The sequence below is a fragment of the Lissotriton vulgaris genome, chromosome 9 (genome assembly GCF_964263255.1).
Source record: "Lissotriton vulgaris chromosome 9, aLisVul1.2, whole genome shotgun sequence".
Taxonomy (NCBI): domain Eukaryota; kingdom Metazoa; phylum Chordata; class Amphibia; order Caudata; family Salamandridae; genus Lissotriton; species Lissotriton vulgaris.
In genome coordinates, this window is record NC_141697.1 from 758825531 (window position 1) to 758853415 (window position 27885).

Below are 27885 nucleotides of genomic sequence, written 5' to 3' on the forward strand. Positions count from 1 at the left end.
TTTACCCACCTGAAGCACGCTTCCAATTCCTGATGGCGACAGCTCCTTTACTTGGAACAGCCTGGAGCCAGGATCACCAGAGCCCAGAAAAGAGAGCAGAACTAGTATTTTATCCACACCACGAGCATAAGGGCCCACATGACACTCTTAACAGATGCAATCTCCTCCGCCTATTCAACTGCATTCCAGCACTGGCCGGGATCACCTCCTCAGACCTTACATCAGTCAAGTTCTCCACAATACCAGGGAGAGGGGGCTCAGAGGCCACCATTACAATGTGGTCCCAGGAATCCATTAGGAATGCAATTTTTAAGAAAGCCAACCACTTTGAAAACTGGGGCATTAAAATGTGGGTTCCCACCCAACAAAAATACCCCCACGTCCTTCTCCCACAGGCCCCTGCGAAACAGCTCACCAGCGTACTGAAGGGGTCCCGGGGCGCAACCCATGTCTGGCTTCCAGAAGCGTTGAAAGCTGACAATCTCCTAAACATTGCATGCTATAAAAATCAACGTATGATAAGCTGCAAATTTAACTGCCCTGTCCCCCATGTCAACGACATGCGCTACGGAGACTTAGTCCCAGAGTCGTCAATTAACTTTGCCCAACAACAGCGATCCTCCTAACAAGAATACCAACTGGCCCGATTCCAAACTAACTATCACATCTTGGAATACGAGCGGGCTAAAGTCAACCCTTGCTTCAAAATCAGCCGTTGAATTCCTGAACAAAAGCGACATAATTTGCTTTCAGGAGACCTGGTCTCTATCCCCATCGCCTTTGCTTGGTTATCATGAACTTTTTCAACCGGCCGCTAAGGTCAATTCTTACGGAAGACCCTCAGGGGGCCTCTCCATTTTGATCAGTCACAGGTGCAATTTAACGGCTACCCCTGTCACTCAGAACCTGACGGCAGGGCAGACGGTTCTGATTACTGGCCTGTCTCTTTCAGGCAGGGCACGCTCTATCCTCCTAATTAACATCTATCATAATACAGCAAAAACCGCAAAATCAACTACAACGGATCTGATGATAAAACAACTGGAAGATCTTCTAGCGGAATTTGCATCCACGGAGGTACTGCTACTAGGAGATTTCAACATCAAAGACCTCGCATCCAACGGCCTCTTAGCAAGGAAAAATAAAGAGCAAGAAGCGATGATCACTTTTCTAACAACCCATAACTTCCGCTCGGCTCAGCAAATCTCGCTGGAACTGCACCCGGACGCCCATTTCTTGCCAACATTCAGGAGAATCTCAACCATTGATTACATCTTTCTTTCCCCGCTTCTGGGTAATCGTCTGGCCAGGATGGAAATTCCCTATCGTTTGGAGAGTGACCATAAACCCATAGTGGCCACACTGGACCTGCAAGTGCAAGTCGCCCTCGAAACGACAGTTGTGGGGCATTCAACGCAAGCCGAATTGCACACTATGGTTAGAAGAATCAAATGGGACTCACAGGGATCCACCAAGGTGGGAACCTGGCTCAAGGGCGAAACGCGTAACTTCAGACATAGTATCCCGACAGAATCACACCACCGGCGGGATAACTCCATTGCTAAGCTACAGGATCTCCTGGCTAGGCCCGTGGTCCATCAAAGAACATTCGGGCTACATCCAAAGCAAACCCATGACCCATTGTTAGCCTCCCAAAGAAAGACCCTCAGGAAGGCCGTCCGCCAGCACAAACTGATTGGAACCGTGCACACCGCCAAAAAGGTGGCACTGCTGCGGACGACCTACAAGAAATCCCTATGGGAGACCAAGAGACTCAAAGAACAGTCAGAGTGGGTACAAATTTTCGACCTTCTCAAGAGCAAAAGTCAGTCCCAGTTTTGGGATTATATGATCAAACTCCGCTCCTCCAACAAGACGAGAGGAAATGCAGTCTGTGAAGAAGCCTGGGCCCTGCATGTGTCCGATCTTTATCGCAGTGACCCTGACGAGCCAGCAGTGATAGAACTAAGAGATCGTGCTGCTTCCATTCAAATAGAAACTTTAGAACTGACCACTGCAGCCGAGGTCACCAAGTATCTTCGAGCTTTGAAAAAAGACGGAGCTCCAGGGCCCAACGGTCTCCCAGCCGGGTTATTTAAATGCGCCCCGGAAGAGTGGGTGGACCTTCTGACTCCCCTATTAACAACGCCCTCGCGACAGGCCAGCTCCCAGACTCTTGGTTAGGTTCAACTCTATGCCCCATATTAAAAAAAGGTGACCCTGCGTCACCGGCTAACTATCGCCCTATTGCCCTATTAGACCTGGAGGCAAAGGCATACGCTCGATGTCTTCTCCGGTTGCTTGAAAAATGGGTCGAAGAAAATAACATAATACCATACTACCAAACTGGGTTCCGGGCATCGGCCTCCACAATAGACAACATCATTACTCTAGCCGCTCTGAGTCAAAAAGCAGCACAAAAAAACCATCCTCCACTATATTGCTGCTTTATAGACTACAGCGCAGCTTTTGATAAAGTGTCTTGGAACATCTTGTGGAGGAAGCTGACCAAATGGGGGATACTGCATGGCCTACTAGGTGCATTAATTTCCCTGCATAAGAACACGTGGGTTCGAATTAAAACCAGCCCAAAGACACTTTCTTCAAGAATTGCCGTCAAAGATGGGCTAAAGCAAGGCTGTGTTCTTGCCCCGCTGCTGTTCAATCTCTACACAGCCTACCTCGGTACATTCTTGGAGAATAGTAACCTTCTCCCGCCAAAACTGGGACCCGCTAAAAAGCCTCTTCACATATTACAATATGCAGATGATATTGTAATAATGGACCAAGCAAAATCGGGTCTCCAACCGGCATTAAGTATGCTTCATACATATAACTCCGCCAATGCCCTGAAAATCAACCAGGCAAAGACGAAGGTACTGGTATTTGGCAGATGTAAGAACAAAAAATGGCTGGCATGGAACATCGGGCCCGCCAGGATTAACACAACAGTAAAATATAATTACCTGGGAGTCTGGTTCAACGAGACGTCCAGGCCTACAGCTCACCTAGCAGCTTTGCAAAAGAGAGCAGGCGCAATTACATACTCCCTGACCCGGCTGAACCAAACTTTGAGCAGCCCCTTTGCAGAAGCCATCCTGAAGGTGACTAAAGCTACTTTACTTCCTGCATTAACTTACGGAAACCAGGCCTTTCCCGGAGCATGCTCCTCCAGTCTTGAGCTCGCCCAAATCTCCACCTACAAAAAACTTTTCCATCTGCCAAGTTTTATTCAGCGGGCAAGACTACGATTGGAGCTGGGTCTACAAAGACAATCTCTTCACTGCGAGGCCGATATCCTGAAATATTTCATTAGGACCCTAAAAGCAGGTGATAACACTCTTAAATTCCAGCTAAAAGGAATCCTGTCTAGCCCTGGCAATCCCTGGAATACCCAGATTATAAAGGCCATAAGAGTGTTAGAGATTGACAAGTCATCTCTCCCCTTAGTCACTATCCCATACTCGGCCTGGAAAAGCACCATCAATAAGCAAGTCAAACTTATTTCTCAGTCCATGGATCTGCAGGCTCTAAAGACATCAACCATTCTGCTCCCCTTGAACCCTTCGTATCTTCTTGGGCGTCCACAAGCATACTGCCAGGAAAACTTAAGCAAAGTGGCTCGGAGGAACATAATGTTTATGCGACTTCTAGGCTTGCGCTCGACGGCCTTCAACAAATGGGCCCCAACAAGCGAGGGGGGGGCTTGCAGGCTATGTAAATACCACTCCGAATCATGGCTACATCTCCTGTGCTGCTGCCCGGCACTAGCAGCCCCCAGAAGGTCCCTTTTGAAACCCTTCTTCTTAAAATGGGGCGCCAGGACGTGCTGGGAGGCCTCGGCCTTGTGTTTTACATCTACTGACATTCAAGTGCTCGCTAGGTTTGGAAAATCTGTGAGACTTTTGGACAATCTTCTATTACCTCCCCTGGTTGCCATGCTTCCTCCCCCTCCCCCTCCCCCACAAAGACTCTTTACAGACTTTTTTCGTCCTTTTGCCCAGTACTCTCTGTCTTAACTATTTTATCCGGCCAAGCATAGCAAAACGCTTACATAGGGAACTATAATGCTGCTCTTCAATAAGCATATTGCTCTCTAAGCCTTGAAAACTTTTCTTTAGCCTTGTTTTTACTTGGAAAAATGTGCTAAAAGCTAAATTTTATACTTGTGCTAAAGTAGATTTTGTATAGCAATGGTTTTAAGTAACTGTGCTAAATTAATAAAAACTTAAAACTTGATGCTCACACATCCACTAATTCACCAATTCAGCCACACACATACCCACTAAAACACGCATATACCTTGTAACACAGACACAAACATAATCTATATTTTAGAATAGAATCACTCATTAGTAGTACACAAAGTAAACTAATATAACTTTTGAGGTACCTTAGAATATTTGTTCAACACTAAGAAACTTTTAAAAGAAACTCACAATCACTGGGGGATGTCATTTGAGATGTCATGACTGATATTATCAGTGATGTCACTGACCATGCCTTGAGTGATGTGAGGTCATTGCAGGGCCCTAAGTTATAGTTAGCTGAGGTAACTATAACTGCTGTATTTCTTTGGTTTTCTATGAGTGAAATGTGAGCCTAACTATAACGTTCCTGTGCCCTTTGTTTTTTTCAGTGAATATATATATATATATATATATATATATATATATATATATATATATATATATATATATATATATATATATATATATATATATATATATATATTACCTACTGGCGGTCGCCAGTAGGTAGTTATAGTTAGGATTTTTTTCAATGTTAAATCTGAAAATTCTATTTGGAATAACTTTGGCGCCGGTTGACGAATCTGCCTGAAAATTTCCTCAAAATGGCCTCGCGGGGTTCCGGTCCTTCCCTGAAAGTTTGGGGGGGATTCGTCAAGCGGGGGCCGAGATAAAAGGGGGGTCCCAAAACGCGTTTTCCCCATGTTAATTTCCATAGGGCGGTCGATTTCACTTTTAGCCCGAACGGCTGAATGGATTTCCACCAAACTTGGCAAAATTGTAGGGACTGGTAGCCCGATGTGCCTTTGCTATGTCTCAAGATATGTGCTCCAGTAGATTTTGAGTAATTAAGGTTCAAAAAAATATATATATCTATAGCAGCGCTCCGGTAAGCGCACCGGTACGCGCACCGGGCGCGCCACGCGACTTGCGCGCAGAAAGCTGATTGGCTCTGGGGTGTCTGTAAACATTCTAAACAGTCCGGAGCGGCCGCCATCTTGTGTCTCGGTAGGATCGAGACACAAGAGGTGGCCAAAACAAAGGGGGAAATGACCATAAGGGGGCAGAGTAGACCCCCCCTTGACCCCCTAGGTTTGATGTGGGGGCCATAAAAGGTCCCCACGGGGCAAAAAAAAAATTATTATTTTTTTGATTTTCGCGGGGGGAGCGCCCGGTACGCGCACCGGGGAGCGTACCGGGGAGTGTACCATGGGGAAAAAGAATGACAGTTTTAAAAGTAGCTGATTAGAAAAAAAAATGTTTAGTTGTTTTTTTTTATACATACACATACATATATATAAATGCATATGCACATATATATATGCATATATGTCTATATGTGTGGCGTGTAGAGAGAGGTAGAGAGGTAGAGGTGTAGAGGTAGAGAGGTAGAGAGGTAGCGGTAGAGAGGTAGAGATTAGTAGAGAGAGAAGAGAGAGGTAGAGAGGTAGAGAGTAGAGAGTGAGTAATAGAGAGTAGAGAGTGAGTAGTAGAGAGTAGTAGAGAGCAGTAGAGAGAGTAGCAGAGTGAGTAGTAGAGAGTAGTAGAGTGAATAGTAGAGTGAGTAGTAGAGAGTAGTAGAGAGTGAGTAGTAGAGAGTGAGTAGTAGAGAGTAGTAGAGAGTAAGTAGTAGAGTGAGTAGTAGAGAGCAGTAGAGAGTGAGTAGTAGAGAGTAGGAGAGAGTAAGTAGTAGAGAGTAGTGGAGAATATTCCATAGTTTGGCACAGCACCACTTTCACAATGAGTCCAATCAAATCATATCACTTAGAGTACTTATTGAAGTGCTGAATCTTGGTGTATATTCAAATGCTTTTATTTTCCTTAAGTTTATGTACCACAGCCAGCCGAAACGTTTCGTTCTGTACAACAGAACTTCTTCAGGGCGTTCTTATTTCCTTCAAGTTATGTCGGTATCCCGTTGTCATATAACTAGATATTTCTTCCAAATGTTAGACGAGACATAAGTATATTCTTATTAAAAGTGACTAGGTATCAATTTTACCCACACAATTCGGGCAGACTTGAGTAATTTATAGCATCCTCAAAGTCAGTCTTTCAAAAATTCCAAAGTATAGGACATGATAATCCAAATCCAAATGTTTCTCAAGAAAAGTCATTTACAATCGTTCGGAATATCGGTGTTTGGGCAGATATGATCCAGGGACCCCCAGTATGCAAGGGGAATTAGTCCCCCCTCTGCAAAGGCGCCAGTGGCCTGCATTGCAGAGAGGTGTAACAAGGGTGTGGCCTCATTACACTTCTCTGCAATGCAGCTCCCTCGCACATACTGGAGGCTCCTGGTGGACTAGTTGACCCCAGGGACCCCCAGTATGCAAGGGGAATTAGTTCCCCCTCTGCAAACGCGGCAGTGGGCTGCGTTGCAGAGAGGTGTAACAAGGGGCATAGTCTCATTACACCTCTGCAATGCAGCCCCAGGCGCATACTGGAGGTTCCAGGTGGGCTAATTGGCCCCCAGGGGCCCCCAGTATGCAAGGGGAATTAGTTTCCCCTCTTCAAACATGCACGGGGGCTGCGTTGCAGAGAGGTGTAAAAAGGGTTGTGGCTTCATTACACCTCTCTGCAATGCAGTCCCCTGGCGCATACTGGAGATTCCTGGTGGGCTTTCAGGTCTTATATAGTTAGGAATTAGCATTAAAAAAACCTTTGAAATTCACTGAAAAAACCACAGGTTTCACACCAGTTATAGTTAGGAATTAGCATTTAAAAAACCTTTGAAATTCACTGAAAAGACCATAGGTTTCACACCAGTTATAGTTAGGAATTAGCATTTAAAAAACCTATTAAATTCACTGACAAAACCAGTTATAGTTAGCTGGAAATTTTACTGACATAAAACCAATGAAATTCCACGTTATAGTTAGTTGGACTCACTATAACTTGCGCGTGCAATGCACTGCTGATGACGTCACATATTACATCACTCATGACATGGTCAGTGGCATCACTCATGACATCACTGATGACACCATCCAGTGAATATGTGTCTTTCTGAAAAATAAATATTAGTGAGTAATGTTTAAATATTTAAATATATATATTAGTGTTTCACTTTGTGTATAAGTGGCTACATGTGTTGGTAAGTAGCTACATGCGTATGTATATGGGTTATTAGATGTTTCTCTTAGTATCAGTATGAGTGTCTATATGGTTTGGTGGGGGTATTACTTAGCACATAGATGCATGAGTGACTGACTCTCTGTTTGTATGTGTTTTGAAGACAGCATATGTGCAGGACTGTATGGGTGGATGAGTGTGTATATGTGTTTGTTAGTGAGTGAATGACTGTCTCACTAGTGTCTTTATCAGTAACTACATATGTTTTAATCTAGTATATGTGAATATTGATGTATATAAGTGAGTATATGTGAGAGTAAGAGATTGTAAGAGTTCCTGTTTAAATAAGTATGTGTTTCTATAAGTGATTGTTTAAGAGAATAAATATGTGTAATTTTCAATACAAGTAAGGTGGAAGTGTGTGTATAACTCTATATTCAAATAAATGGATGTTCAATAGTTTATTTGCACGTGTGAGTATGTGTGTGAGTAACTTTTGGATGACTGTCGTTGTGTAACAGGATGTATAGGTGTATCACTTCATATGATGAGTGAGTATATGTATGAGTGACTATATAGAACTGTTGGTGAATGACTGGATGTGCATATAGATGGTGGAATTACTGAATTGCTTGTTGTAACTGATATGGGTATCTCCATTTTTTTTAAATTTCAGTTTCTATTTTTGAATATGTGTTTCAAGGGTTACATTACAGTGAAAGGAGGTCTGTCACTATGTCACAAGGATGGTGTCATCAGTGATGTCATGAGTGATGTCACTGACCATGTCATGAGTGATGTAATATGTGACGTCATCAGCAGTGCATTGCACGCGCAAGTTATAGTGAGTCCAACTAACTATAACATGGAATTTCATTGGTTTTATGTCAGTAAAATTTCCAGCTAACTATAACTGGTTTTGTCAGTGAATTTAATAGGTTTTTTAAATGCTAATTCCTAACTATAACTGGTGTGAAACCTATGGTTTTTTCAGTGAATATATATATATATATATATATATCTATACTACTATTATAAAGAGAGAACACAAACCTTTGAGCCAGGTAAACTCGAAAAGTACACCACCAATCAAAACACCCAAGACATCTTTGAAAACCTCAGGGCAAGCAGAAGGACATAGGCTATTAAAAAAAAATATATACGTTGTTTAAAAAATGTCGAAATAAAAATAAAGTAGTCCCTTGCAAGTAGCGCCGGCCGCGACGTCTGCGTGATGACATCATTTGCGTTTGCGCTCCCTGGCAACACTTCCGGAAATGGCGCCGAAGATCGCGACCTGCTGGGAGGACTGCTGTGGCCCTGCTTGCTGCTGGGCGAAGTGGCGGCCTATGCGGGCGAGGCGCATGGAGAGTGGCGGCCTGTGCAGGTGGGGAGCCTGGAGAGTGGCGGCCTGTGCGAGCGGGGCGCCTGGAGCGGGACCGGCGGCTGAAGTAAGGATCAGGCGGGAGGGGGGGCCGGGACGGGAGGGGCCCGGGCCGGGGGCAGAAGTGCACTCAAGCCTCAAATGCTGCCCCCAGCCCCTTTCTGCCCCGGGCAACGCTGGGGCGGGCTGCTAGTATATATATATATATATATATATATATATATATATATATATATATATATATATATATATATATATATATATATATATATATATATATACATATATATATATATATATATATATATATATATATATATATATATATATATATATATATATATATATATATTACCTACTGGCGATAGCCAGTAGGTATATATAGTTAGGATTTTTTTCCTATGGGACTTTTGAAAATTCTATGTCTAATAACTTTGGCGTTTGTGGACGGAATCGGCTGAAATTTTCAGGAAAATGGCACATTTTGTTTCTGATCAGCTCCTGAAAATTTGGGGGGGGTTCGTCAAGGGGGGGCCGAGAAAAAAGGGGGGTCCCAAAACGCGTTTTTCCCATGTTAATTTCCATAGGGCGGTTGGACTCACTTTTAGCCCGAACGGCTGAATGGATTTCCACGAAACTTGGCAAAATTGTAGGGACTGTTAGCCTGATGTGCCTTTGCTAGGTCTCAATATATGTGCTTCAGTGGATTTTGAGAAATTAACGTTTAAATCAAGATATATATCTGTAACAGCGCTCCGGGCAGCGCTCCGGTTCGCGAACTTTTCGCGTATCGGAACTTTGCAAAGCGAAGCTGATTGGCTCTCCGGTGTCTGTCAACATTCTAAACAGTCCGGTGCGGCCGCCATCTTGTCTCTCGGTAGGATCGAGAGACAAGAGGAGGCCAAAACAAAGGGGGAAATGAAGGAAAGGGGGCAAGGTAGACCCCTCCTGACCCCCTGGGATTGATGAGGGGGATATTATAGAGCCACGCCGGGCCCAAAAAAAAAAAAATCCGATTTTTTCGCCGTAGAGACGCGTCTTGGTTCGCGAACCGGGCAGCTAACCGGGCAGCTAACCGGGAAGCTAACCGTCAGTGTAACCCAAAAAAAAAAAAATCCGATTTTTTCGCCGTAGAGACGCGTCTTGGTTCGCGAACCGGGCAGCTAACCGGGCAGCTAACCGGGAAGCTAACCGGCAGTGTAACGGGAGTCTGAGGAGTAGCTGATTGGCTGTCAATATTGTAAACAGTCCGGAGTGGCCGCCATCTTGTCTCTCGGTAGGATCGAGAGACAAGAGGAGGCCAAAACAAAGGGGGAAATGAAGGAAAGAGGGCAAGGTAGACCCCTTCTGACCCCCTAGGATTTATGAGGGGGATATTATAAAACCACGTGGGGCCAAAAAAAAACAAACAAAAAAATCCGATTTTTTCGCCGTAGAGACGCGTCTTGGTACGCGAACTGGGCAGCTAACCGGGCAGCTACCGGGAAGCTAATCGGCAGTGTAACGGGAGTCTGAGGAGAAGCTGATTGGCTGTTATCATTGTAAACAGTCTGGAGCGGCCGCCATCTTGTCTCTCTGTGGGATCGAGAGACAAGAGGTGGAAAAAAAAAAGGTGTAAATGAATGAAAGGGGTAAGGCAGACCCCTCCTGAACCCCTAGGATTGATGAGGGGGCTATTAAAGTTCCCTGGGGGGTGAAAAAAAAAAATTTGCGATTTTCGCGGTAAAGGTGCTTCCTGGTACGTTAACCGGGCAGCTAACCGGCAGCGTAACGGGAGTCCGACATATTGTGTTTTTTGAACGTTTGTGATATGTGCACGTGTGGATTTTGTCTAATTAAGGTTAAAAAATATATATATATCTTTAAGCGTGTTCTGGCGCGCTTACGTTTTGGGTTTGGTTTGCGCTGCAGAGACGATACGTCACGGTTATGCGATGCATCATGAGGCGTCTCACGGGCTACGTGATACGTCACTTAATAAAGAATATATTTTACAGCTATAGATATTAGCTTTTAAAAAACCAATGAAATTCACAGAAAAAACCATAGGTTATAGACCATATATAGTTAGGAATTTGCATTTACAAAACCTTGAAAATTCACTGAAAAAACCATAGGTTATAGACCATATATAGTTAGGGATTAGCATTTAAAAAACCTTATTTTATTTGCACAAAACCATTGAAATTCCATATATAGTTAGTTGCACTAACTATATATCGCGGACCCGCAATCCACTGCTAATGATGTCACATATTACATCATTCATGACATGGTCAGTGACATCACTGATGACATCTCAAATGACATCACTGATGACATCACTGATGACAACACCCAGTGACTGTATGTTTCTGTAAAGTTAAAATATGTCTTACATATTGAAGAATGAGTGGATGTATAAGTGTCTGGATGAAGGATTTAGTAGGTGCATGACTGACTGTATGAGAGAATGATTAAATGTGTCTCACTGAGTGCATGGGTTAGTGATTAAAGTGTCTTAATTTGGCAATCAATATTTATGTTCTTCTGTAAACTGCTGCATGTTTAAATCAGTAGCTATATCAGTAACTATATGGGTTATTGAATGGTTGCCCAAGTATTTGTATGGGAGACTGAGTGTGTGTGTGGGTGGCTGGGAGGTGTATAACTCTGTGCATAGATGTGTGAGCGGTTGATTCCCTAGGTGTATGGGTTCAAAAGTGCATGTAGAAACAGCTGTATGGACAGTTGACTGTGTGCATGAGTATATTGGTGAGTGAATGGATATCTCAGTTCTACATGTCAAAGTAAGTACATATGTAAAGCACACTCCATGTGAGAGTTGACATATATAAATAACTGAACATAAGAGTCAGTGAATGTGAGAGTGGCTGTATGAATCATTGTGAACTTGTATCAAGGATTGTATAAGAGAGTAAATATGTGTTAGTATATGTTTGAATAAGTAAGGTGTGTATAACTGTATAGTTAAGGAAATGGAGATGTGATTGATTCTTTGCATGACTGAATAGGTGTGTGAGTAACTCCATGGATGTGTGACAGTCTGTGAGTGCCTGTTTACACTGAGTGTATCAAAGGTTATATTAGAGTCTGAAGATGTATTATCACATAAATGATATCATCAGTGATGTAATCAGTAATGTCAAATGAGATGTCAGTGATGTCATCAGTGATGTCATTTGAGATGTCATCAGTGATGTCATCAGTGATGTCATTTGAGATGTCATCAGTGATGTCATCAGTGATGTCACTGACCATGTCATGAATGATGTAATATGTGACATCATTAGCAGTGGATTGCGGGTCCGCGATATATAGTTAGTGCAACTAACTATATATGGAATTTCAATGGTTTTGTGCAAATAAAATAAGGTTTTTTAAATGCTAATCCCTAACTATATATGGTCTATAACCTATGGTTTTTTCAGTGAATTTTCAAGGTTTTGTAAATGCAAATTCCTAACTATATATGGTCTATAACCTATGGTTTTTTCTGTGAATATATATATATATATATATTTATAGATATATATGGATATATAGATAGATATTTATTACCTACTGGCAGTCGCCAGTAGGTATATATAGTTAGGATTTTTTTGATTAGGGATTTCTGAAAATTCAATGTTGAATAACTTAGGCGTTGATGTACGGAATTGGCTGAAATTTTCAGGAAAATGGCACATTTTGTTTCTGAACATCCCCTGAAAGTTTGGGGGGGTTTCGTCAAGCGGGGGCCAAGAAAAAAGGGGGGTTCCAAAACATGTTTTTAACATTGTGTGTTCCATAGGGCGGTTGGACTCACTTTTAGCTCGAACGGCTGAATGGATTTCTATGAAACTTGGCAAAATTGTAGAGACTGTTTGCCCGATGTGCCTTTGCTAGGTCTCAAGATATGTGCTCCAGTGGATTTTGAGAAATTAACGTTCCAAAAATTATATATATCTGTGACAGCGTCCCGGTTAGCGCCCCGGTTCGCGAACCAGACGCGTAACAGAACTTCGCGAGGAGAAGCTGATTGGCTCTCCGGTGACTGTCAACATTCTAAACAGTCCGGAGCGGCTCCATCTTGTCTCTCTGTAGGATCGAGAGACAAGAGGTGGAAATAAACGAAGGGGGAAATGAATGAAAGGGGGCAAGGTAGACCCCCTAGGATTGATGTGGGGGCTATTAAAGGGCCCGCGGGGCAAAAAAATAAAAAAATAAATTGATTTTTCGCGGTGGAAGCGCTACCCGGTACGTGAACCGGGTAGCTCACCGGTAGCGTAACGGGAGTCCGCCATCTTGTGTTTCGGACGAATTTAGTCACAAGACGGAGGATAAACAATGTTGGGAATGGGTATAAGGGGGCACGGGAGACATATCCTTACCCCCTAAGTTTTCTGAGGGTGGCTGAGGAGGCCCATATATGTAAAAAAAACCAGCCTTTATTTTAAAAAAAATTGCACGGTTAGCGCCCGGTCCGCGCACTGGGTAGCGTTCCAGAAAGCATAACAAGGGGAAAACCAAGGGAAACAGTAAAATATTATTGGTGGGTTATCCTGGAGGTGACGCACCTCAGCAACGCTATAATTGATTGGATGCCACCTCTGCATGCGGCGGTGCATAGTATAGTTTCCAAAACTATACTTTTTGTCTGTGCCTCGGGACAGAACTGCATCGCAATGAGGCATGTCGCCAGCCGGGCATTGTTTTTGCCCTCGAGGGTAAGAAAAAAATTGCCATATAAAATGGTCTAAGCGGTGGGATTGCCGGAGCTCTTCACGCAAGAACTGCCTCGGCTCTACCTCCTCTTCCTCTTCTTCTTCCTCTTCCTCTGGGTTTGGAAGGAACTTTGCAAGTGGTCCTTCCTTCCTAGGTGGTTGTGGTGGTGGTGGGGGTCCACCAGCTGCAGCTACTACAGATTCCATGACTGAACAAGCAGAAACAGGTCTTCCTCTCACAAAGATGAAAGTCAGAGTGAGGAAAAAAGGTGAGGGCTTTCATCATTTGGGAAAAAAAATGTTCTAAACCAATGAAAAGTGTTATTTTCAGGTTATATTATTATATTAGAGTCTGAAGAGGTTCATCGTATTATCACATGAATTATATCATCAGTGATGTGATCAATAATGTCAAATGAGATGTCATCAGTGATGTCATCAGTGATGTCATTTTCGATGTCATCAGTGATGTCATCAGTGATGTCATTTGAGATGTCATCAATGATGTCATCAGTGATGTCACTGACCATGTCATGAATGATGTAATATGTGACATCATCAGCAGTGGATTGCGGGTGCGCGATATATAGTTAGTGCAACTAACTATATATGCGAATTTCAATGGTTTTGTGTGAGTAAAATAAGGTTTTGTAAATACTAATTCCTAACTATATATGGTCTATAACCTATGGTTTTTTCAGTGAATTTTCAAGGTTTTGTAAATGCTAATCCCTAACTATATAAGGTCTATAACCTATGTTTTTTTCAGTGAATATAGATATAGATATAAGATATATCTTCAAGGTAGGTAAATGTGGAGTTAGAAACTTACCTCCACAATAAAGTGTAGTCAATATTATGGTCACATTATTTTGAGATATCAATAATTGTGTTCATCGATAGTCTGATATCAACATCAAGAACCGAGATAGCCACAGTGCGATCATAGTTCATCTCTTTTCTGACTTCTCTTGTCTGCTTGGATCTCCTTATTGGGACATGCAGCTGCCAAGTGGATGCTGCAATGTGTGACACCTTAAACCTGTTGTGGATTTTTAGCCAGCAACATTTTGCATTCTGAGATTTATAAGATTAATTTTACTATTACTAATCTACACTTTAAAAATCTAAGGATTCAAAGGCAGAACTTGTTGAAGATGTCACACATGATAACAGCAGCCAACCATGTATTTTGCTAGTCACCTTCTGGTAGGGAGATGCAGCTAATACCTATTTCTTGACGATAGTTCAAGCTGGACGTTGCACATTTTCTGATGCAGGTATCTGCCTAGTCTGCAGCATGGCAGTTTCAATTCGAGGAAGTTCCAAATCAGCTTTTCATCTTCCTGGGATTGATTCATCAGCATCATGGGGTTGGCTAGTTACTAGAACCTACTGTGAAATGCAATGAAAGATTTAAGTTTAAATGTCATGCTATAAGGGCCATCTTATGTACAGATTGCATCTGCAAAATTATAACTGCCTGTAGCTCGTGCATGGTTTTGAAAAGATGAGGCAAGCCATGCCTTTGCAGGCCAAGGAGAAACCTAAACAGTGTGGCTGAACCCTGGGTTTGATCTTCTGGAAGGAACAATAATGTAGGCCTCCCTCGTGCACGCCACCCAGAGCGCCTCCTGATGATCGTCTCCTCCTGAGACGGGCGAGTTCTCCATCTTGGGCGGCTCTGGGTCAGCGTTGCAGCGTTTGGGCCACTCCCCCCCAGACCAGTACTTTAGGCGCACTGTGGACATCACGCCTACCACTCAGCACACAGAACTCCCGAGGCTTCGCCGGGAGCAACGTTAACTTTTAATCACCCTCTGACCTGGGTCTTCGCTCGCTCGCTGTGCCCCTCAGCTGCGCTTTGGACTTCCTGCGCACGGCAGCATTTCTTAGCAGCCTCCATCTTCTCCCTCATGCACGCCACCCAGAGCGCCTCCCGCTGATCGTCTCCTCCTGAGACGGGCGAGTTCTCCATCTTGGGCGGCTCTGGGTCAGCGTTGCAGCGTTTGGGCCACTCCCCCCCAGACCAGTACTTTAGGCGCACTGTGGACATCGCGCCTACCACTCAGCACACAGAACTCCCGAGGCTTCGCCGGGAGCAACGTTAACTTTTAATCACCCTCTGACCATGGTCTTCGCTCGCTGGCTGTGCCCCTCAGCTGCGCTTTGGACTTCCTGCGCACGGCAGCATTTCTTAGCAGCCTCCATCTTCTCCCTCGTGCACGCCACCCAGAGCGCCTCCCGCTGATCGTCTCCTCCTGAGACGGGCGAGTTCTCCATCTTGGGCGGCTCTGGGTCAGCGTTGCAGCGTTTGGGCCACTCCCCCCTAGCCACTCCCCCTCATGTGTCCCTACATTGTGGTTGGCCAGTCCCGGCGGCGCAGCGGATGGGCGCAGCGGGCGCGATGAAGGCACGCCGAAGTTGCGCCTAAGTTAAGCCTGTCTGCGCCCGTCCGCGACGGGCCGGGACCAGGGACCACAGACCCTGCCCTTCCTTTGGCGTACTCCTCTGCCCAACTGTTATCCTTTTCTGCCTCTGTCCCTCTTTCTCCCTCTGTAGTCCAACACTTATCTACGCACGGTATCTATGTCCCCAACCCTCCTTGCCCGTGTCCCGTCTCTTCTACTCTTTCTTCCTCTATTTCTTCTACGCCCTCTGTCACTGACACTACTTCCGGTTCTCCTGCCGTCTCTGCTATCCTCCTTAATACTCGCTCTGCCGTCAAAAATCAAATTGCCCTCTTCAACCTCTTGGACACTGATTCCCCGGATTTCCTCTTCCTCACTGAAACTTGGTTCTCTTCTGATTCACTCCCGGACCTTCTCGCTATTCTCCCTAGTACCCACTATGCTCTTCGCGCTGACCGCCCCGACGGAAAAACTGGCGGTGGTGTGGCGATGATAGTTCGCTCTTCTATGAAATTCCAGCTTCTTCCGCACCCCCGCATACCCAGTGTCGATTTTCTGGTGGCCCGCTCCCTTAACCTCCCGGTACCTCTTACGGTGGTACTCATGTACCGCCCCCCTCAAAGCATGCCATCATTTGTGTCTACCCTGCAGGACCTCCTGGCCACCTTGGCGGTAAATAATTCCTCGCTGCTCCTGCTCGGGGACTTTAACTTCTGGCCAGGTGATCCGAGGGAGGACTCCTCCTCCAAAGATTTCTCTGCCACACTGCGGTCTCTTAATTTCTCACCTCACGTTTTGGCCCCTACTCACACTCACGGTCATATCCTGGACCAAATCTGGTCCTTACGCTGTAACCTTTCGGCCACCTCTATCCTCCCCTGTGTCTGGTCGGATCACTCCATGATCTCCTTCTCCACTCACTTGGCCCAAGCCGAGAAAGCCTCCCTGCCTAAAAACATCCTGGCTCGGAGCTGGAACAAGACTGATCTTAATGATCTTTCTTCCTTATTGTCCTCATCTGCTCCTATCCTGACTGACCTGTCTTTGGAAAGTCAGGCGGTTGCTATTAACACTTGGCTTTCTTCTGCTTGTGACCAGGTCGCCCCACTTAAAAAGATTAAATCTGCTCGCAGCCATGACGCTCATATGTGGTTTTCCAGCGACCTTAAATCCCTGAAATTAGAGCTCAGGCGCTCGGAGCATCATTGGCGACGTAATTACTGCCCTACCCTCCGCCTCAAATACAAAGCCCTCCTCAATAACTATAAAAAAGCCATCTTAGCGACCAAATCTAAATACTTTACTGAGCGAGTGGCCCTCTCGGCCACTAAATCTCGTGAGATTTTCTCACTAGTTCACAGTCTTGCCACCTCTGACCGCGCCTGTCTTTCCCCTGCCCCTTCTCAATCTCTTTGCCACTCTTTGAACGATTACTTTATCAATAAAATCATCACCATTAAGGCCAATATTCCTATTGTGCCTCGGCCTGATCCGCCTGATCATTCTCATCTGCCTCCCTCTGTTCTGGATCATCTTGAACCGATTTCATCTGAGCTCTTCCTCGACCTGCTTGTCAAGGTCAAGTCTGGCTCCCCTGCGGACTGTGCTCCTGCACGGATCCTCAGAACTCTTTACACCAGCTGTCCCGTCCCCCCCCTTACTTTTCTCAATTCTTCCTTGGCCTCGGGTTGCGGTCCCTCTTCCTTTAAATCTGCTATTGTTTTTCCTATCTTGAAGAAAGCCGGCCTGGACCCCTCTCTTCCATCGAATTTTAGGCCGATCTCCCTTCTCCCCTACCTAGGGAAGATTCTCGAAAGCTACGTGACATCCCACCTTTCCGCCTACATTGAGGAGAACCATTTCCTGGCCTCCCACCAGGCGGGCTTTCGTCCCGGTCACTCCACCGAGGGTGTGGTCCTCGCGGTCCTGGATGAACTTAAGGGGAAGGCCGACAGCAACCTCCCCCAGGCCTTGGTCCTCTTGGATTTGTCCGCTGCGTTTGACACGTTCGATCATGCCATCCTTCTCGGCCGTGTCAGCACAGCGGGCATCCAGGGCACGGCCCTCTCCTGGATCGCGTCCTTTCTTCAGGGCAGATCACAGGCAGTTCCCCTCTCTGACTTTTCTGCTCCCCCTCTTCCGGTCACCTGCGGGGTCCCTCAAGGCTCTTCTCTTTCTCCCCTTCTTTTCAACCTTTATATCCGCCCTCTGGTTTCCTCCCTTCTTGAGCTGGGGGTCTCTGTGTACAATTACGCAGATGACCTCCAGCTCGTCTTTGATCTCTCATCCCCAGCTGACTCTCTCCCTAAGTTTTGTTCCACTCTTGTTTTCATTTCCCAGTGGATGAGCTTCAATGATTTGAAGCTCAATCCCGACAAGACAGAGCTCGTCCTCACTGGTGGCTCGTCTAATCCCTGGTCCTCTGCTCACTGGCCCCTTTCTTTTGGCCCTCCTCCCTCCCCAGTCCCCTCCGTTCGGACTTTGGGCATCAAGATCAGCAATGACCTTTCCATGCATGCCCAAATTAGTTCCGTTGTGTCTTCTTGTTTTTCTTCCCTCCGTCTTATTCGTAAGATCTCCCGGTTCTTTTCTGTTGACGCCCTTAAAACCATTATCACGGCCCTGATTACATCCCGCCTGGACTATGGAAACGGCTTGTACGTAGGCATTCCTGCCTACGAAACTCGCCGTCTCCAAGCTATCCAAAACCAGGCGGCCCGCCTTATCCTTCGTCTTCCCAAATCCTCCCACATCTCTCCGGCCCTCAAAACCCTTCATTGGCTTCCTGTTCTTTTCAGGTCCCAGTTCAAACTAGCCTGTTTGGCCTTTCGGGCGCACGCTCGCTCTGCCCCGCTTTTCATTAACTCTTTAATCTCTTCTCATGTCCCCAGTCGTTCTCTCCGCTTTTCCTCTCTTTCCCTTCTTCACGTCCCACGCTTTCGCAAATCCCGCACCGGGGGCACCCGCTTCTCTGTGCGGGCTCCCCAGATTTGGAACAATCTCCCTCTCTCTATTCGCTCTATCCCTATTTTTTCTCACTTTCGTAAAGCCCTCAAAACTTTTCTTTTTCTTCAGGCTTACCCCGGCTAATCTCCATGGGATCCTCTGCTGATACTGATGTGCCCCTTAGCGCCAGGAAGCCGCTTGGCCGCAGTGCGCTTTAGAAATTCTTTTTTCATTTCATTTCATTTCATTTCATTTCATATAATTCTAGGCTATGCAGGAGCATGAATGTATGTAGAGATTGCAATTTTCCTGAGTGAGTTAAATACAGCTGCTCTGCAGATAGGCACAGGAACATGTAGTTTGTCTTCCTGGGACTGCCCAATGGGGCTTTTGCTTTGCCAAGCTTGGCAAGTGTGGGAAGGGAGAGTCATTAACACTTTTGCGAGAATGCATAAATGGAGCGGGTCCCTACAGGACAAAAGATAGACCATTTGGGGTCTACAAAGCCAGACGGGAACCAAAAGAAGAGCTTGCAAAATGATCAAACAAGCCCTGCTCCCTTCATATCCAAGCACTAGCAATCAATCAAAGTTTTGTAGAGCACTGCTTATCACCTGTGAGGGTATCCTGGCACTGGGGGTGGGGTGATTCTGCTGGGAGTTGTCAGTCAAACATCCAGGTTTTTAGGCTATCTCTGAACTTCTGTAGGGTGGATGCAGTCCGGAGTAGATTGGCAGGCCATTTCAGGTTTTGGCAGCCAAGTAGGAGAAGGTGCGGCTTCCACTCCTGCTTGTGTGGAAGCAGGCATGTGGGTGAGGGAGAGGGAGGTGGAGCATAGGTGTCTTCTGGGTTGGTGGAAATTCAGTCTGTGGTTGAAGTAGGCTGATTCTATGTTGTGCAGGGACTTGTAGGTATGGGGCAGCAATTTGAACTGGGACTTTTTTTGGACAAGAAGCCAGTGGAGCGCTCTGAGGTGGGGGCGGGGGGGTGATGTGGGCTCTTCTCCGAAGGTCAAGGATGAGTCTGGCTGCAGAATTTTGGATGTTTTCAGTCGGCTTAGTAGTTGTGAGGTGTTGCCCACATAGAGGGAGCGTCCGTAGTCCAGGCGGCTGTTGATCACAGCACTAGGTGTCTTTTCCCATCCGTTCCCTCTCCTTCTCTCCTCTCTCTATTTTCCTTCTCTCATCACTTTCTTTCAACCTTCCTCTCTTTCCCTCTTTCTTTCTCTGAAAAGGAGAGAGAGCCTGCTGCATTCATCTGAAAAGCTAGAGGAAAATGACGAGGCACCTGGAATGGTCACAGGCTTTCAAAATGGGCCCCAAAGGGCTCCAGCCCACCAGGGAATTGCGCAGTGCAATAAAAGGCATGTTCAACCCTGGAGGTTTCATGAGCTGAATAACCTTGGCATTACACCTCTTTGAGCCACTGGCATGCATATTTCATGAGGCTCTCAATATCACCAGCTCATCCTCGTATGAAGGAAAGAAAGTAGAGCTGATCTCGAGAAGCGAATGGGGGCTGTGATGTGAGCCATGATGATGGGTTTCAAACAATGGAGTCGATGGATGGATGGATTTACTCATTGATTTTTGTCTCTCAGCCAGTTTCTCAAGCCTCGCCAATTGCCAACAGGATTTCAAGACAGGGTTCAATACTCAGGGGTGCGCTAATTGTGCTAATGCTCCATGGTAAGTTGGGCACCCTTGCATTTTCCACACCAGAATGATAAGAGGTGACTGGACCAACAGCAGGAGAGAATATGAATGTTACCTGACACAAGTGCGCTTATGACCACAAGCACTTGAGAGATGGAGATGCGATGAGTGCTTATATTTTACAGCATGAAAATGGCTGTTACCCAAATTTCCAGAGGGCTGTGGTGTTTGCTTTCCTGTGTCAAAGGCATCAAGTGTTTCAATGGACTTTATTGCGTGATTTAAAAAAACCATTGCAAATACAAAACATTTAGAAAGGTTTCAAAATTACATTTAAAATATCATATTCATAAAAAAGATCCATATGGGTAGCAATATCAAGTAAGGCTTTCATATAAAATGTCATATTCATTAATAGCCAAAAGGGCTGGAAAGAACAAGTGAAACTTGACAACTTTGTTACAATGGGGAGTCACAAACTGTGGGCACCTCGCTAAGTTTTTTTGCAGCGTGCTCCATAAATCTTACTAGGGCACAATTTAATTTAGTGGCATCAAGTGAATACACCTCCAGAGTATGACACCCAGTATTACAGTGTGACACTCAGTTTGGTAGTTCCTGGACTCATTTAGCACAATTGATGCGCTATGGCTGGATGCACTGATTGTGTTCCGCTAGTACCTGAGGCCTACCATGTTAGCCTATGCACTGATTGTGTTCCTCTAGTACCTGAGGGATACCATGTTAGCCTATGCACTGATTGTGTTCCTCTAGTACCTGAGGCCTACCATGTTAGCCTATGCACTGATTGTGTTCCTCTAGTACCTGAGGCCTACCATGTTAGCCTATGCACTGATTGTGTTCCTCTAGTACCTGAGGCCTACCATGTTAGCCTATGCACTGATTGTGTTCCTCTAGTACCTGAGGCCTACCATGTTAGCCTATGCACTGATTGTGTTCCTCTAGTACCTGAGGCCTACCATGTTAGCCTATGCACTGATTGTGTTCCTCTAGTACCTGAGGCCTACCATATTAGCCTCCCTAATAAAGGGCACACCAAAGGAAATGTGGCCTACCTACTGCCGGCTTTGGAACTGTGCTTCCTGGTTTGAATCCCAGCCTTGCCCCAACTTCCTGTGATTCTGAGCAAATCATGTAGTCTTCCAACCCATTAAAAACATGTGTACGGTCTGGTTGTCTTGTCATTATCATGCCCTTGGGCTAAGTTTTTACAATATAACACTGCAAATTGTATTTCCCCTACATGAGAAGAATGAGGAGTACAGCACACTATCCAAAAGGCTGCCTGCTGCTTGTTTCTCTATGAACATTTTTCTCACCGTTTTGTAGAAAGATTGCATTTCCAGAGAGCTTGAAATATAATCCTTTCATTTCTTGTTTGTCTCTTAGTCAGGTTCTGAATTTAGGCAGAGTGCCCTGGGACCTAGGTTGCAGCCCAGCTGCGCCTTTGTCTCCCTGGCACTTCCCGCCAACTCCGAGTTAGTTCACTTTTGAAAAACAGAAATAGCCAAAGGGTGAGAACGGATTGTCAACATCTACAGGGTTGGGGGAGCTTTCAATACCAGAATGGTACAATGGATGCTTCCTATAGGTTAGTACAACTCCTTTAATTCAAGTGTTTTCTGTGGGGAAATTTGGAGATTCCAAACCCCATCTGCTCGTCGAAAACAGTGGACTATCACATCATGAATTCTTTAAACTCTATTATAATCCAGTGAGTCTTCATGACCATGCAAAAATGTAATTATTGTTGTTCCAGCGGCCTAATCCTTTTATTTTACAGTGATCTGGGGCGAACAGAGCAGCATGCTATGTGTGTGCCATTACAATATAATTCAGAGACCTAAAATTACTAGTGCTTTGACAGAAAGTGGTGCAAAGAGACGCTTGATCTACTATCCAACCTTAAAGGTGCGTTGCCCTGGAAAGGTGATATTTTCACAGCGCCAAGACCACTTTGAGTGACTTTGCCTCAGGTGGCATTTTTGTGAGTGGATCAGGGCAAACATCCATAGGTATTGACACAAAGTCCGATTAACTAAAATAGTGTGACACAATTTGGTTCATATCATAATGGGAAGTAGGTGCAAATTAGGAGGAATGTGTTGGCGCTTTGCATGTGTGCTGCTTTGCATAGCACAAATCCAGTGCTTATGACCCCTCTGTGTTTATCTCCATATAAGAATTTGACCAGGAAGGGTATGCTTCCAGGTCAAATCCTCCCTAAAACGGTGCAATATCCCCTCTGTGCTACACCGTGAGGCTGTGCCTCACACAAGGCAGCTGTTTGAGCACATACACAACGAATGACAACAGCAGCGTTGCAATTTATGGAGTATGTTCCTGCTCTGGGATATCCACTTTGCATTCTACAGCTGTGTCATTGGTCATCAAACAGGATGTGCCGGTCCATGTTACTGCACAGCATTGGTTTAAATTTGGGCCTGTGTTGCACTCCCCTCTTTTGATACTGAGAACTAAGAGAGAACCTGAGTGAATTGGTGCCATGTCCAGTATGGTGCAGGCTGTGCTTGCATGCCCAGAAGAGTCATCTGATTTGACGCGGGCAGGAGCCTACATGCACTCAGCCACAGCCCGTGGAGGTAAGAACGATGGGGCTGGGTGTAGGTTTGGGGGATTTTGACTGATGGCCACAAGGGAAAATTAATTAATTGTTTAATTTTACCTTGTGGTCGTCAGTCGAAATCCACCCCACTACCCCACCCATTGTTAAGGTACACATGTATTTTTGCCTTTGTGGGAAGCATCTGTGTCCTGTATGAGACCCTGAAAGATCCTCTGAACTTGGCATTGTGACTTGACTCTGCTTGCATGCGTAGTTGTGTCAGTGAGAAGAACTGAGGTGGCTAGAAAAGCCCACTTTTGGTTAAATGCATACCCTTACTTATTTTGAGCTGTGCAGTAAAGGAGTACTGTTTCAGACTTGCACAAACTGGTGCAAGCTGAAGCTAGAGGAATGGAGCATTGTCTCAGTTTATGAGACTTGGTGCTTGAATAAGTAGTTGCCGTGTGTATGTTTGATGCACTCCTGAACATGTGCTTTCTAGACTTCACGTGCTGCATCGCGAAAACTGTAAAATCACCCGTACTTGAAAGATTATGAAGTTACATAGGTTGGAGTTTATAAAAGAACTAGCAGCCCGCCCCAGCGTTGCCTGGGGCAGAAGGGGGCTGGGGGCAGCATTTCTGGATTGTGGCAGCGTTGCCCGGGGCAGAAGGGGGCTGGGGGCAACATTTCAGGCTTGGGTGCACTTCCGCCCCGGCCCCCGCCCGCCCTGACATTGCCCAGACCGCCTCCCGCCTGCCTCCCACCTCGCCTTTGCCTTTGCCTTTGCCTTACCCCGCCCGCCCCGACATTGCCCAGACTGCCTACCGGCCGCCTCCCGCCCGCCTCCCGCCTCCCACCTCGCCTTTGCCTTTGCCTTACCTGAGCCGCCGCTCTTCCCCGCGCTCCGGACTTCACCGCCACTTCTCGTTGCTCGTCACCGCTCCTCCCCGCCTGTCGTCATCACGCACGTTGCGGACATCGCTAGGTCGCGGCCAGCGCTACGTCGCGGCCGGCGCTACTTTTAGGGGACTACTTTGTTTTTAAAGTTTAATTTTTTAATTTACGTTTTTATTTTATTTTATGCAGCCTATATCAATCTACACACCCTGAGGATTACAACAATGTATTGAGTGTGTGGATTGGCTCTGTGGTTCCCGAGTTTACCTTGCCAAAAGGTTTCTGTTCTCTCTTTATAATAGTAGTATAGATGTTACTGAGGTGTGTTTCTGTACCATACTATCTAGTTGAATGAAACAGCATTTAAAAATATTTTATTCTTAAACCTTCTGATAGTTAATTAGACACCAGTGGTGTAACAAGGGTGGGTGGGGACTTGGTCTGCCCCTGGTGGCACGAGTTTTGGGGGCGGAGGACCTCCTCCCTCTCTTACCTGCGGGCGTCACGTGACGGCAAAAACACAGGGATTGCCAGTACCACCTCCCTTGCTCTTACCTGTGGCCGTTGTTGATGGCAAAAGGTCTTGCTATGCCCCTGTTAGGCATGTGTTGGCATCAGCATACCCACCCCGGATCATGTGCAGCTCCTCAATGGGGTCTTCAGTGCTTAGTCTTTTAAAATAAGAAGTGCAGAGGTCCAAAATATTGCTATAAGACCAAGACCTGAGCTCTTGAAGGTCAGGGTGCCGAATATCAGGGCTGCTTGTCTCCATTCAACCTCATGTCTGTTTAAGTCACTACAAAACACTCCTTGCCTCTTAATTTCACTCTTGCAGTTTCATTTTCATCTCTTCTTTCTCCCTTGGCACTGCTTTTCCTACTTTCTCTCCATCCTCTTTCTCACGTTTGTGTTTTCTCTTTGCTCTGGATCAAAGTTTGATGATAAAAAATAAGTGCCAGCCTCAAAAATGTTTTTAAAATGTGCGGGACTGTTTTGAAGACCTAACTGAATCCTGTTCGCATCAAGAGGATGATCTGGCAAGGCTTACCATGAGAAGGGAAATTTGACCTGTTAACAACATTGATAAAGCGACCCATGTGAATGTGATAAGCTGATATGCACATTGCACTTTACAATGTTTAACCTGAGCAAAATGAGCTGCAAGTTAATGGTTAATTTGCCATCTTTTGTCTTTTTACATGTTCTTAACACCTTAACCGCTCGGAAAATTCTCCCGCAGTGCGGGAGAGTTAAAGAGTGCGTCGGTGCTGCGTCGGCCAACGGACGTGTGCAGAACCAGCGAGGTAGTGCTTGTGTCGCCTGTTGGCCGACGCAAGCACGGAACGGGTTATTATATGTGGGACTAGGTTGACGACCATCTGCTGTCAATTAGCATTGGAAATTTTAAGTGTTTATATGGCTATTAGCCAAAGTCATATGTTGGTTAAATTGATATAAATATGTGCTGCAGACTATTATTCGATGGCACTCGGGATTGTTTACTTATGAACTGGGTAATGTGCTATATTTCTGTAAGAATGTATTTCTTGGAAATAAAGTATTTTTGATTTGATTTGATTTGAAGTGCAGCCCAAAAAATGAGTATAGGTGTCCCCCACCTCAACAACTGGCTCAAATTTGGCACCAATCTTTTCTTAAAAGGGCTAATGGACAATTAGCCCTCTGACATGGGTGGGGTAAAGGATGCCTCAGCAATGAACGATCCTGCCAGTGCAGTGTGCACCCACAATCTCTGGGATAATAACAGTTTTAAGATGACGTGTTTATTAACCTTAAAATTGATGACTAGGGAAGGAGAGCATTCTATTGCCAGGAAACTGCTATGAATATTCTGAACGATAATTGAAAATCCATAACAGTAGAAAGGCCCTAGGGTTTACAGCACAGAACTTACATCCAGGAGGCGGGGAGAACACAATAATGCACAGATTTATGAATCAACTCATTGATGCGATATGTATGTGCATTGAAATTATGTTATGCTGCGCTTTTTCTCCTCAAACAGTGAAATACTGAGTGTTCTGCTTTGTTTCTTCACCGTGTGCAGATTGAATCCGAGCTCGTCATTCACGTTCGATGCTGTGACCCGGAACAAGGAATAGTTCAGGTAAATTGTGAATTGAAAGCGAAATTGTTCTTTGTGTATTTATTCGTTAAAAGTAGAAGCGATGGATGACCTGTTTTGCTTACATGTGCAACCAGTTCCCAATTCAGTTTTTTTCTTTATGTTTAGACATAAAAGGCCTCATTACAGGTGCCCAGGTAATTCCGATGGGGCTGATTACGGAAGTTACCAGTTCCATCTGGATTGAGCTCAGCAGTATATTCTCAGAGCCTGTGCGTTATTAATTTTCCCCTAAATCCCTCCCTCCGTTACAAAGGTGACCCTCATGGTGTCGTTTTTTTATCAGCAAACTCAATCTACTTCTCCGGCATAGGTCGATTTGGGGGAGTTGAGGTTGCAGATTTTACAGGGTCTCCAAAGGGGGGCAAATAATGAATGCGAAATTGTTTACACCGTTATCTGAAAGGCTCAGAGCAATAGAAGTTTACAAGGTATTTGCTCAATCATAAAGCACATTAAATGTACCACATTAGTATTTGATTATGTTTTTACACTTTTTCTAGGGATGGCTTTTAGGGATTTTGAAGTTATTTGTGAGAGCGTGGGTGTGTTACTAAATCATACACCAAAATCCGAATCTCAAGGTTGATAAAAAAAAAAAAAAATTGTCAGAATTATATTCCTAACTAGGCTGGTGTTGCGGTCACACAAAATGCTGAAGGAGAAGAAACAAAAAAACCCACTCGGGTTATTTCACATGACCGCCTTTGTCCAGGGCATGTGGTATGGTTGCAGAGTTACTCCTCACAACAGGAAATTTAAATTTCATCTCAATTTCCACATAGGTGTATTAGAGACGCTATTTTGGAGGTGCATTGGGCGAATCCCAATTGCTGGACAAACATGCCGCAGAGAACATACGGCCAGATTCATCAAAGTAAAATCGTCTCGCAAAGGGCCAGATTCTGCATACCAAATGCAAAAATCGTTATTACATAACTCGCTAAATTGGGAAGAATCGCATTTAAGAAATCTCAATTAGAGATTCCTTAAATGCTATTCATGAACCTTTTAAAAATTGCGAATTCGCAATATGGGGCCGCTAATTACCTGGGAAGTGTAACTTCGTGGTAAATAGCGAAAACTTAGAAAAATGCACTTTAGTTCATTTTTCTAAGTTGTATGTTACACACACACATGTCCTTTGGACATGTGTGTGTGTAACACACAACTTAGAAAAATGAACACCTGTGTACATTTGCATTTCAGGGGTGCTACAGGGTGTCCTTTGGACACCCTGGCACCCTTGAAATCGCATTCTTATATGCGAATCGCTAATTGCTAATCGCAAATAAGGATTGACTCCCCATTCATTCCTATGGGCCTTTAGGCCCATAGGAATGAATGGGAAATCGCATCCTTATTTGCGATTAGCAATTTGCGAATCACAAATCAGGAAGCAGTAGAAATCGCAAAAAAATATTGTGATTTCTACATGCATCCCGTTTTGCGAGTCTGTAATAGCGATTCCTTAATAATCGCTAATGGAGACTCGCAAAAGGGGACTTTGATGAATCTATATGTATGTCTTTCACAAGCATTTAACTCATGGTGCTACAGAGGTGTGTTAAGGAAAGCATTTTTTTCCTCTGTGCACCTCAACTGCATGAATTCAACACTGGGACACAGTAAAAGCAAAATGGACACCCGGGTTGTACCTCGTGCATCAGGGTCCACATGCCTTAAAAGCAGTAACTGTATGCTCTATCTGGGGTGATGAAGAGTGCCACTGAAGCTGGTGTATGGGTTCAAACTGAGTAAGAATTAGGGCTAGACCACTGCAATCACCTAGGCTGACTTCTAAACCGCCAATCCATGAGAGATT

The 27885-nt window shown here is 45.0% G+C and overlaps 1 protein-coding gene across 1 annotated transcript in view; it reads left to right on the top strand.

The window, feature by feature from the left end:
- LOC147692212 (leucine-rich repeat and fibronectin type III domain-containing protein 1-like protein) overlaps positions 1-27885 on the top strand; it is a 2508250-nt gene that overhangs the window by 848910 nt on the left and 1631455 nt on the right. Inside the window, exon 4 of the mRNA XM_086938487.1 lies at positions 25983-26042. The gene's annotated coding sequence lies outside the window, so the exon portion shown is untranslated. The remainder of the gene's footprint in view (positions 1-25982; positions 26043-27885) is intronic.